This window comes from Centruroides sculpturatus, unplaced genomic scaffold (assembly GCF_000671375.1).
Source record: "Centruroides sculpturatus isolate CEXI.00-Female unplaced genomic scaffold, Cexi_2.0 scaffold814, whole genome shotgun sequence".
Taxonomy (NCBI): Eukaryota; Metazoa; Arthropoda; class Arachnida; order Scorpiones; family Buthidae; genus Centruroides; species Centruroides sculpturatus.
In genome coordinates this window covers 234,907-247,648 of record NW_019384989.1, presented here as the reverse complement: position 1 = coordinate 247,648, position 12,742 = coordinate 234,907, and the positions used below count along the sequence as shown (strand labels likewise).

Genomic DNA, 12,742 nt, shown 5'->3' with positions numbered 1-12,742 from the left:
CTTTTACTTCGATGAGTGGAGTCGTTCGTTGAATACTAATTTTCATGGCATGTGTACAGGATTTAATAAAAACACATTATTTTTTCATAACTTACTTTATTAATTTTTACAATATATAGTAATACAATATAGTAAACTACAGAGGAATTGGACGGGTGCAAAACAAATATACAGTATACTGTTTTATTTTATATTCTTTTAAAATTATTTTTAAATAGAAGGGACTCACGATGAAACTCCCACCGTGTGCATTGGTTTTGGCCGGAAGTAGGCTAAATAATTTATAATTAACAAATGCTGAAAGGTTTGTTTAAATTATATACGAAACAACAGTTAAATGCTCTTAAACAATGGCGTAAGTTTAAGCTACTGGTCCCAGAGAAAAACAGTTGCGAGTGAATAAGAAAATATCTTCTCAAGCAAATTTCCTCGAAGAATGTCTGAAGTCTATACTGTACATGAGGCCTCCTAATTTAAATTTTCCTGGGCCCTACGAAGCTATAACGCGCCAGTGGTGACACGCCTTAACTGAGCGGCCTTAGGATATATCTGAAGCTTCAATTGGGTGATGAAAATATCAAAAAAAAATTAAATCAATAAAAAAAATACTTAAGATAAAAACAGTGAAAGAAAATATAAATGACCGTTATGATAAAATATAGAATTTTAATTTTCCTGGGCCCTACGAAGCTATAACGCGCCAGTGGTGACACGCCTTAACTGAGCGGCCTTAGGATATATCTGAAGCTTCAATTGGGTGATGAAAATATCAAAAAAAAATTAAATCAATAAAAAAATACTTAAGATAAAAACAGTGAAAGAAAATATAAATGACCGTTATGATAAAATATAGAATTTTAAATTATATATTCGGTACAAGGCCTACACTAATGTTGGTAGCACAATTTAAATAATAATTGTTTCAATAAAAAATATATTAAAATATAATTTAATTATATATAAATATTTTAAATAGTTAGAAGTAAAATTTTGTTTACAAATTTATGGTATTGAAACAAACATTACAGTAGAAATAGTAAAAGAATACGTGTAACATTCATACATATTTATAGATAACTTGTACCAAGTAATTGTAGAAAATGAATCATCATTTTTAAATATTCTATATATAATAAGATTCCTTGCTCGGTTTTTTCATTGTTTAAGATGAAAGTTTTTCTTTTGCTTATATTTTTTGCTATTATTCTGTCCTTCGGTACGTAAAATCGTTTTAAACGTGCCTTTTTTGAAAGAGCTATATATTATATATATGTATAAATTTTCTGTTTTAGACGCAGCAGAAGTCAAGGAATGTCCGTTAAGTCACAAGAAAAAACATCATAAAAAACATTCCCAAAGAAAACAAAGAGATATTAATACATTTTTGGGAGTAAGTATTAAAATATAGGCCTATATATTTTACAAATTAAAAATGAAAATAATTTAAATTTTTATTTTTAGGATATGAGAGACGATGTGGATAAGGTAAATGTTATTTTAAACGTTTTTGAATATCCCTAGCAGATGAATTAAACACGGATATTTGATATTTACTTTCAGGTTGTTTTGGGCCATAGTTTCTGTAAGTACAGTTTAATTCATTCGTACTTAAGTGTTTTAAAATAATTATTTTTTAAAATTTTTACCCGAAAAGCATTAACATATTTTCAATATATTTAAATTGATTATTTAATTTAATTTTATAGGATAGATTAAAAGATCACAACATGAAGTCCCTTGTACTAAAATTTTAAATAATTTAAATTATCACAAATATTCATATCAATTCTGCACTGAATTTTTTTTGTATTTTTCTCACTTTTGAATATTTAGTCATTTTAGTCATGGATATTATAATAAATTATAACTAACAAGTTTTAATTTATTTAATATTTAAATTTAGATAATAAAATATGATTAATGAAATTGTATTTTTTATTAAATATACGTATAAAATTTCTGTAAATTTATCTGGGAAAAATAATTATTGGTATAATTTTTAATTAAGATAAAAATTCTGTACAACAAAATTATGTTAAACTAACTTGCACCTTTGAAATTGTTAGAAATAGAAAATAAAATGGTTTATTTAAAAATAACAAATTTTTCGTCATTATTTTCATATATATAACAATACTTTTAGGTATTACAAAAATTATCAACAGATTTTTATTCTTTAAAACCGGAAGGCATTGCTAAACACTGCAATGCTTTTCACAAATGTAATGTATTAATTTAAGAACAAATGATGTGTCTTTGTTAATAATTTTTGTAATACCTAAAAGTATTATTATTTACACAGTAAAACCTGTCTAAAACGGAAACCTGCCTAAACGGAAAAAAATAATTTCTTTTTATACACAGATTTTACTCTACAGGGTGTCCCAAAGTTTCCATACATACAAAGGTAAAATGTAACTTTATTCACAAAACATTAAAATGTCAGCCTTAAGATTTGTGTTAGTGGATTGACGGAGTAAGGCAACTGAACACATCGGTGATTTGCCAATGGGGTAACTTCTAGCAGGACTTCCTATGTGAAAACTGGATCATGTTTAGGTGTTAGACATATGAAGAAAACCTAGAACACTGAATGGTGGCCATCTCATTGATCAGGCACGAACCAATGACCACCAGTGTTTAATGGTTTTATTTATTCCTCAATGGTGGGCTTGATTTGTGTCACGGTATTGGGACATCCTGTATATAAAACATGGCGTAAGTTACTTAACTTACAACATCGTCATATGTATCACACATATGCTCGTATATAAATCACAACGTGTCGTATGTATAACTATATTTGGCATACTTTTTTATTGTTTTAATCAATGCTTTATAATTAATTCATATAATTATGTCCTCAATCATTTTCCAATTTTAAATTGCTAAATACTTTTATACTATAGTTATCTTTTTATATATTACGCATTTATCGCACAATCATTAATATGAAATATTTCATAAACTATTTAATGAATGTTGCAATGTCGTGTGTATTTATTTAAAGTAGCATTCATCTTGATTTAATTTAAAAATAAGNTTAATGAAATTGTATTTTTTATTAAATATACGTATAAAATTTCTGTAAATTTATCTGGGAAAAATAATTATTGGTATAATTTTTAATTAAGATAAAAATTCTGTACAACAAAATTATGTTAAACTAACTTGCACCTTTGAAATTGTTAGAAATAGAAAATAAAATGGTTTATTTAAAAATAACAAATTTTTCGTCATTATTTTCATATATATAACAATACTTTTAGGTATTACAAAAATTATCAACAGATTTTTATTCTTTAAAACCGGAAGGCATTGCTAAACACTGCAATGCTTTTCACAAATGTAATGTATTAATTTAAGAACAAATGATGTGTCTTTGTTAATAATTTTTGTAATACCTAAAAGTATTATTATTTACACAGTAAAACCTGTCTAAAACGGAAACCTGCCTAAACGGAAAAAAATAATTTCTTTTTATACACAGATTTTACTCTACAGGGTGTCCCAAAGTTTCCATACATACAAAGGTAAAATGTAACTTTATTCACAAAACATTAAAATGTCAGCCTTAAGATTTGTGTTAGTGGATTGACGGAGTAAGGCAACTGAACACATCGGTGATTTGCCAATGGGGTAACTTCTAGCAGGACTTCCTATGTGAAAACTGGATCATGTTTAGGTGTTAGACATATGAAGAAAACCTAGAACACTGAATGGTGGCCATCTCATTGATCAGGCACGAACCAATGACCACCAGTGTTTAATGGTTTTATTTATTCCTCAATGGTGGGCTTGATTTGTGTCACGGTATTGGGACATCCTGTATATAAAACATGGCGTAAGTTACTTAACTTACAACATCGTCATATGTATCACACATATGCTCGTATATAAATCACAACGTGTCGTATGTATAACTATATTTGGCATACTTTTTTATTGTTTTAATCAATGCTTTATAATTAATTCATATAATCATGTCCTCAATCATTTTCCAATTTTAAATTGCTAAATACTTTTATACTATAGTTATCTTTTTATATATTACGCATTTATCGCACAATCATTAATATGAAATATTTCATAAACTATTTAATGAATGTTGCAATGTCGTGTGTATTTATTTAAAGTAGCATTCATCTTGATTTAATTTAAAAATAAGTATTTTTGTTTCTTCAGCTGTAATTCAAAACAAATTTTACCAAAAATGATTTTATGAATTATTAATACAATATTAAAAAATAATAAATTGAACAATGACGGATGCATAGCGAAAATACAATTTTATTTGTATTTTTATTTTACATATATTCTTGTCCATCGAAACTTGATGCTAATCGTCTAAAATATGATTCATCGTCCGCTGCACTCGCCATATTGTCGACCATTCTGACAATCTCTTCTATGTCTACTCCTTCATCCACTATTATAACGATATCTTCGGGACATGTTTCTTCAACGGGAGGAGGAGGAGGTATGGGTGGAAGCGGAATAGGAGGAGGCTCTTCAATTACCGGTTGAACGAAGACATGGATTTCTTTTGAAGGTGGTGGAGGCGGAGGTGGAGGAGGTGGAGGTGGAGGCGGAGGCGGCGGTGGAGGGGGCGGAGGCGGAGGAGGAGGAGGAGGAGGAGGATGAGAACAGGAAGATGACTGAAAAATAAATATTTGTTTAGAATCTGTTTACAATAAATTATTAATTAAGACGATAAATAACTATATAAATAACGCTAATTTCGAATTCAAAAACGGGATTAACATAGATTAATTTTAAAAATTGAAATTTTATAATTCTATGAAAGTTAATTTTGAATCATTAATCATTTTAAGATTAATGATTCAAATGACTTATGCATTAGACATTTTATGTCTAATGCATAAATCAGAGTTTTTCAGTAGGGTCGGTATCGAACCCCTAGGGGTCAATGAAAGTTTGAAAGGGGTTAATAAGATTCTACATTGATATCTATGACTGATTAATTTGCCTACAGGAGAAGTTAATGCATTAAATGTAGTTAGGATCATGTATTAATGATCGGTCGCATGCTTATAGTGGTAAGTCTGATCAGCATCCGTTCTGGCCTATTTATAGAGAATGAGTGGTAAATGGAAAACAACGTTCTGACTAAAAAATTAAAAAGATTAAGATTTGCAAATATTTATAAAATTTCTTTTAAAAAACTTGAATATATCTTTAAGTGATAAAAAAATATTCTACATACCGGAAGAGAGAGAGGCTGACTGAGAGTAACGACAGGAATCTGAAGAGTATAAGTTTGTTGACTTGGTCTGCCACCACTCTGACGTCCATTACAGTTACTCTGTCTACGTTTTACTCTTCGAAGTCTATGCTGGGTCTGATTGATCTCATCATCGATATTTCTTCTTTGCAATCCGGCTTTAAATTTTTTTTTGGAATAAAAATTTTAAAAACAAATATTTGAAAGTTTAATATAAGTACAGTATTACTAATTATTTACTTAACACGTTAGCAAATGAACTTATGTGTGTGTATTACTTTTGTATAAATTAGGCCTATATGAACTATGGTTTACAATAGACATTGAAAACTTCTCAAAAAGTATTCTAAATATTCATTATTTTCACTTATATTATTTACATTAAGTGAATTATAAATTTATCTTTAGTACTTTAATTCTTAACTTTGGCTCCATTATTATTTTTGAAAAGACTAATGTCCATTAGTCTACATATGTAAAGGAAGATAATGTTGAGTTCGTTACGAAATAGAACATAATATACAATAAAGAACATATATTAGAAAATATGTTTAAACTGAAAATTTTCGGAATTTTTAAGAAAAAAAACCGTGAGATTATAAAAAAACACGAAACGTCACGCTACGGAGACTTTTTTGGCTGCAATTTGAAAAAATTGTAGACAATAAACTCCCACTGTCGTCCGTCTGTCCGATCGTCTGCCTGTCATTCCTTAATCTCGATAATGGAGTTAGATAGATGAAATCAGAGATCAGATATGAAAGCCGAAGGATAAGAGGCCCCAATTAACAATATCAGAACTTCCGATGCAAACCGGAAATAACGTTATTTCAATTGAAAAGTTTCTTCTGAAAGGAGTTAGATAGATGGCACGACTCTATTGCTGACAGAAAAAGTATAATTGTACAGAAGCAAGCCACTGCTAATTTGAGTTCGAAAGCATATATTTTAAATTAAATAAATTAAAAATATGATTAAAAATTGCAGCCTACGAGACAACCTCGTAAAAATGAAACAGTATCAAATTATTAATTATATGTAACTTACTGTACAGTGAGGCAGCAAAGCTTGCCTCACTTTATTAATTTTTATCTTTATTAATTTTTATCTTATGGAATGCTCGACATGTTTTTCGAAAATTTAAACATTGCATTTCGAAGAATCTTCGTTGATTAGTTACAGCAACGAAGTGTTATATATTTATGATCTAGCAAATCGGCTCCATTTTTATTCCGGAAAATACTATCCAAACAAAAACATCTGAAATGTAAAAAAACATTGCGCCAAGTATAAAATTAAGACAATTTAGATAACAGTGAAAGGTTATCTTTTGAGCGTTTGCTTTGGTAAAGATTAACTTGGCGCTTTAAAACGAATAGTAGAAGATACAAGTAGATAATACAAGTAAAAATCTTGTGGGTCCGGCTTAGAAGAGCCAAACTTATCTTTACCAAAGAAAAACTCTTAAGAAGAAAAAAATTGATTGTCATATNACGCAATTATTTTACATCTCAGATGTTTATATTTTATTTTACTTTTTGGTAATTCGAGAAATAGTCATTATTTATATGGTTTTCTTTGTTTCTGTCTAATTAAAAGCTGTAAACATTAATATATAAATAAATAATAACATAATAATAGTAATATCCATTATAGGCCTATATTATTATCATGGCCGCCCATAGATTTTAAGGTTTCGTGTAGACGGATAATAGTGTAAACCCCTGTGTACGATCAAAATTTATTACCGGTAAGAGGCCATCTAAATTTTACTGGCAGCCCTGAATATCATCTTAATTTAATTATCAGATAAAAATATATAAAACAATTCTAACATGACATGTGTTAAATATTTTTATTTACACTACAAAAGAAAAAAAATTAAGTCGCAGAAAATTTGTAAAAAATTGACAAATTCAATTTTCAAAATTCTGAACCGTGTAATACGTTAACATTAAATAGAATAGTGGATAAAACCACTGAACACCGGTGAAGCCGCGGGTTCGGACTTCATTAACAGACTGATCGCTGGCTTTTTATCACGTGTCTACTAACCGAAATAGGGACCGAATTCCCCTAGGTGCGCTTTCCCGAAGGTTCTCTCTGGAGACACTCCCCTTGATCGTTCAAATGTGCCTTTACCTTCTCCCATTAATTCAACATAAAATTTTATGGTATGAAATCAGATTTTAAAAATAAGGACATTAAACTTACCAGCAAATAAGCCAAAAATTAGTAAAAGTAAACTAAATAGAATTAACAATTTCAAAAACTTCATGATTCATTTTCTCCTCAATAATTTCTAGTAAATCTGTACATTCCATCGATACAGTTATATTTACAATAAAACGCGTTCATATTGGCTATAGAATCGCTTTATCGTCATTGCGGCAGCTGAAGCAACAAACTTAATAGGAAAATCGGAATTTATTACCATTATTATTTTATTTTCTGGACATTATTCAAATTATATTTTATTTAATTTTTACAAAAAGCAATCGCGATTATTAGAATTGATTCAAAATACTTCGCACTTCTATCTCGTCTTGACCAGATTCTTCTAGTTCATCTACTAATGCCAAAATTTCGTCTACGTCAAGTTCACCCACTTCCGGATCAACAGTTACGATCAAGATATCGGGACATTCTTCTTCTGGTGGTTCTGGTGGTATCGGAGGTATAGGGAAGTCTGTTGGTGGCACTACAGGTGGTGCAATTTCTAACGGGTGAATAAAGACATGATATTCTACAGGAGCTTCGGGTTCTGCTGGAGGTTCTGGAGGAGGAGGGGCAGGGGGAGGGGCAGGGGTTGTTGGTGGTGGCGTTGGCGGTGGCGGTGGCGGAGGAGGTGGAGGTGGAGGTGGAGGTGGAGGTGGAGGTGGTGAACATGACTGAAAAAATTCTTATGATTAATTTTTTTAGAAATTATAAATAAAAGGACACATGATAAAAATTTATCACCAATAAAACTAAAATTCTAAATTTTTTCAAAACATCTTTTACTCGTTGCCCTCAAGGATTGAAATCTTTAATTTTAAAATAACTAATTTAGAAATTAAAGATTTATTCTGAAAGTTATGTCTAAAGTTGATCTGATTACTAATTGTTTGAAATTTAGCCAAATATAGGTCAAAATAATTTTATAATCAAATCAACTTTAGACAAAACTTTCAAAATAAACCTCTGTATAGATATATGGGAGTATTTCTAATATACTAGAAAGGTCTCTTTATATAATTTATTATAGAAATAATGTGTGTATAAATATATACAAATACACAACTTCTATATATGTTTGATATATACTTATTTCTATAATAGAGTTATAAAAACAGGTCTTTCTAATTTGAAATAAAATTTAAAGAATTCTAAAACAACAGATTTAAGAATAATATTATAATCTTAAATAATTAGATATCAGATAAAACAAAATTAAAATTGGGCTTTGGGGGGAAATAAAGTAATAATTTAGTTTATGAATTAAAAACTCATAAATAGATTAGTAAATACATGAAAGCATCGAATGTCATTATTGTATGACGTCGTTGAACCACCGATTCTATTTACAATAGACTGCTGTAGAATTGTACTGTACGATTAAAATTAGCTTATAATTCTAATTATTAGAAAATAATTTTCACGAAAACTTACAGTAGGACACTTATTGCCTCCATTGCATGGTGGGCATTTATTCTCGCTTCCTTTACATTTTTTTCTTCTAGGTGGAGGAGCACTTAGAGGTATAGTAGCCAATTGCAACTCAAATACCGGAAGCTGAAAGTTATTATTCGATTGTCTACGTTTAACCCTTCTGACTCTGTGATCTAGTCCGGAGTTTTCTCTATTATTCTGTCTTTTTCTACCTTCGATGATATGCCCTATAAAAAAGACGATCAAAAATATGTTGTTAGCAAAACTTCAGCATATTAGCTAATTTCAGGATACTCCTAACTTTTTACCTTGTACAAAACCGAAAAATAAGAGAAGAAGAAGAGTAGGCAACGTTCTCTCCAATTTCATTTTGGGTCATGAAATAAAATGTCGCATAACGGAACCATTTCTAAATTCGAGGACAATCTATTCAACTTACAACTGAATAAACATTTTAACTGTATTTTTACAATTTTGGTAAATTTAATATAAGCTTACGTGTCTAGCCACAACTTTGTCGACAAAATGGATAATATCAATAAAACACTTCCGGAATATTAATGAAATTATCGTAATTCTTTTTCTAAAAGTAAAAACTATTTTTAACATAAATTCAAAAGTTAAACATAGTATATGCTTCTATCTAAGAAATAAAAACAAGATTTAGACAGAAATAAATTTCATTAGCTCTAAAAGAAACAAATCTGTATTTTTTCTATAAGTTTTATGATATTTGTTCTGTATATGTTTATCATTATGTAAATTAATAACGACAATTCCGAGAAAAGAGAGAAGGCAGCAACTCTGGCTCAGTAGTAGCTTACAAGCAGAGATAATCTGAATCCTAAATAATTAAGGAACTATTTCCCAATTATGAACTTATTTTTATAATACAGTAAAAACCTCGATTTAATGGACAAAATTTTTGGTCCGTATGTCACATGGCTTTTTATGTGTAATTAAATTAACGGGTTACTTTTTTTTAATTCAAGAGTCATCGCTCGTAAAGTATATTTTCCAAAAAATGTTTGTTTATTTATTTCGATTTAGATCTTATACAGTACTTGTTTATTACGATCTCAGAACTGCAATGAGTAGTGCATAAACGATAATACACATAGAAAACTTTTCTGTGAAATTAAACTTCTTATACATAATAGTATTTCCTGTAAAAGGACTTCATCGCATTATATTTTAATATTAGTTTACTATTGTTCTTTAACATGCGCATTCAAAAAACCTACTTTATTATATAACGGACTTTCGACTTTAACGGACATCCTTGCCCGAATTAGTCTGTTAAATCCAGGTTTTATTGTACATTAAATTTCTTTTCTTAATCTACAGCTTTCAATTAATTTACATGTTTTGCATTAATCCTATTAGATCACTTCAAGAGAAGCAGGTTTGTTTCGCATGTTTATTAACCGTCTCAAATATATAAATTTTTAAGCTAGAAATGTTTATATCATAATGGCATGATGGCTGAAATATATTATATCTACTAAAATTTTCTGTGAAGTTTTAAAATCGTAGAAAATGCGATGGATTATTTTTAAAATAAAACCATTATAACAAATTTTAATCGTTTAAATTCGCTGTACATAACATATTTTAAGTGACTGTTTCATCTCCTTTTATAGCATTTTATAATTTTATAACAATAAATTATTAACTCTAAGGAATAATTGTAATTTAAAGAATTTAAATTATTCTTGTAAAAATTACTAATAGTAATAACAAGATTTCTGTATTGTTAAATCATTTTATTATTTGTTCAAGTTACCATATATTAAATGAACTATAAATTTCTTCCCTCTTTAAATGTAGTACAATTATAAAAATATTATTTAATTCTTCCCAGCATTCTAGATATTTCTTCAATAACAGTAGGATGACAAGAACTTTCTAATTCAGCTACCAAACTGAGAATCTCTTCAACATCTACTTGACCTTCAAGTTCGGCTGGCAGATGGACAATAATTTCATCTGGGCATTCTTGAGCTGGAGGCGGTGGTGGTGGTGGCGGCGGTGGAGGAGGTGGTGGTGGTGGTGGAGGCGGAGGTGGAGGTGGAGGTGGAGGCGGTGAACACGGAGGTGGCGGGCAAGGAGGAGGTGGTGGTGGCGGACACGGTGGCTGTAATTGTTTATTAGCATGACTATGAATTTTTTTATAAAGTTTTTTCGAATTAAAATTACTTACCGGAGGAGGTGGTGGAGGTGGAGGACAAGGCGGCTAAAATAATCCGATTTTATGATTCAGAACAATGGTTAAGTAATACGTCATAACATACTTACCGGGGATGGTGGAGAACAATCATTTCCATTAGATTCATCTACCGGTATCGCTATAACAGGTATTGCAATTGTTTGTCCAGCGTTGCCATTATTGCTGCTAGAACAAGATTGTCTTCTTTTCAATCTTTGCACTCTGTGATCCAACTCGTTTGATAAGCGACTGTCTTCTATACTTCTACGTTTAATCTTACTAACTTGAAATTTATTTTAAATTAATATTCTTATTTAATATTATCTTTCGCGAGCCAAAAAATTAATAACGGTAAAGTCATTTCACTCACCATTTTCGATAAAGTTGAACCATAGTAAGTAAAAGAATATTATAAAGATCAACTTATCTACTTTCATATTTTAATAAATTTTAAAAAATTCATTCCTAAAAATTTAAGTTCTTTTAATCTAGGTCTAAAAATATTTTACTACTGAACAAAACATCGCCAAATGAAGCCATTAGAATTTGTTTAGATCCGAAATTCATTCCAAAACAAAAAAGCAAACAAATAACATTAAACTACATCATCCAATGTCATTGTTGGTAATTATTGACTCAGCAGTCATAGTTATTTTAGGATGAAGCGATTTCCTGTATTCTTGATTTTATGTGAAGCATGAATTCGGTACACGATGCAATTACCATGTTGTTTTTGATTTTGATCATTTCCTGTGGTGAGTAAAATTAATAAATTTTAGATTTACGTAAATATTCTATAATCAAATAAAAAAACAAAATGAGAAATTAAACTTTGATTCCATATGATTTTAGATTGAAACAGAGAAAGTAACATAAGACTAAATTGAGGAACAATTAAACACTTCTCTATGTACGAAATTATTAATTTTCTATAAAATCGGTTTGAAAAAAGAATTTATTTGACAGGAATAATATTTCCTCGAACAGCGATTTTCTTCCTTGCATTCTAAATTCTTTCATATTTAAAATTACATTTCTTGCATTTTATTCTATTTGATATATTAGCCTATGCATTTTAGAATAGAATAAATACTATGCTGATACAATGTTTATTGAATTATAAACAAATGAACCAATAATTTGGGGGAAATTAAATATATAACAATTATATTTGGTTTGATGGGAAACTGCAACATGGCCGATCTACCGAGGGAGTGTCTCCCGAAGAACTTTCTATGAGAAAATGATTCCTATAGGTGTTAGACAAGTCAAGAAACTCCCAAAACTTCATTTAACCTGCCGGTTAATCAGATGCGAACCCATGGTCTGTGTTTAGTGGTTTCATCTACTCGGCCGTTGGTGAGCCGAATTATTCTATTCTTAACGAGTTTGATAGTCAGAATATCCTCTAATAAGTAAATGCGATACGGCTCATATTTTAAAAAAAATGTTACTCTATTCTGATTGGGTACCATTAAATATGACTACTAGATCAAAAAAATTATTCTATTATATATTACAGAATAATTTGGTTTTTATAATCAAAGCAATAAATGCTACTGATTGGATAATGAAAGAAACGAATACACCTCGTGTACAGGTCTTAATAGCCTAAATAAATAAATAACCGAAACTAA

General features: G+C 29.6%; 1 long non-coding RNA gene across 1 annotated transcript; it reads left to right on the top strand.

Moving 5' to 3' along the window:
* Positions 1-1,150: 1,150 nt before the first annotated feature.
* On the top strand, positions 1,151-1,966 carry LOC111632964. Its single transcript, XR_002757973.1, has 5 exons — positions 1,151-1,216; positions 1,293-1,390; positions 1,462-1,485; positions 1,561-1,582; positions 1,707-1,966. It is a non-coding gene; the product is annotated as an uncharacterized LOC111632964 (long non-coding RNA).
* The last annotated feature ends 10,776 nt before the right edge of the window (positions 1,967-12,742 follow it).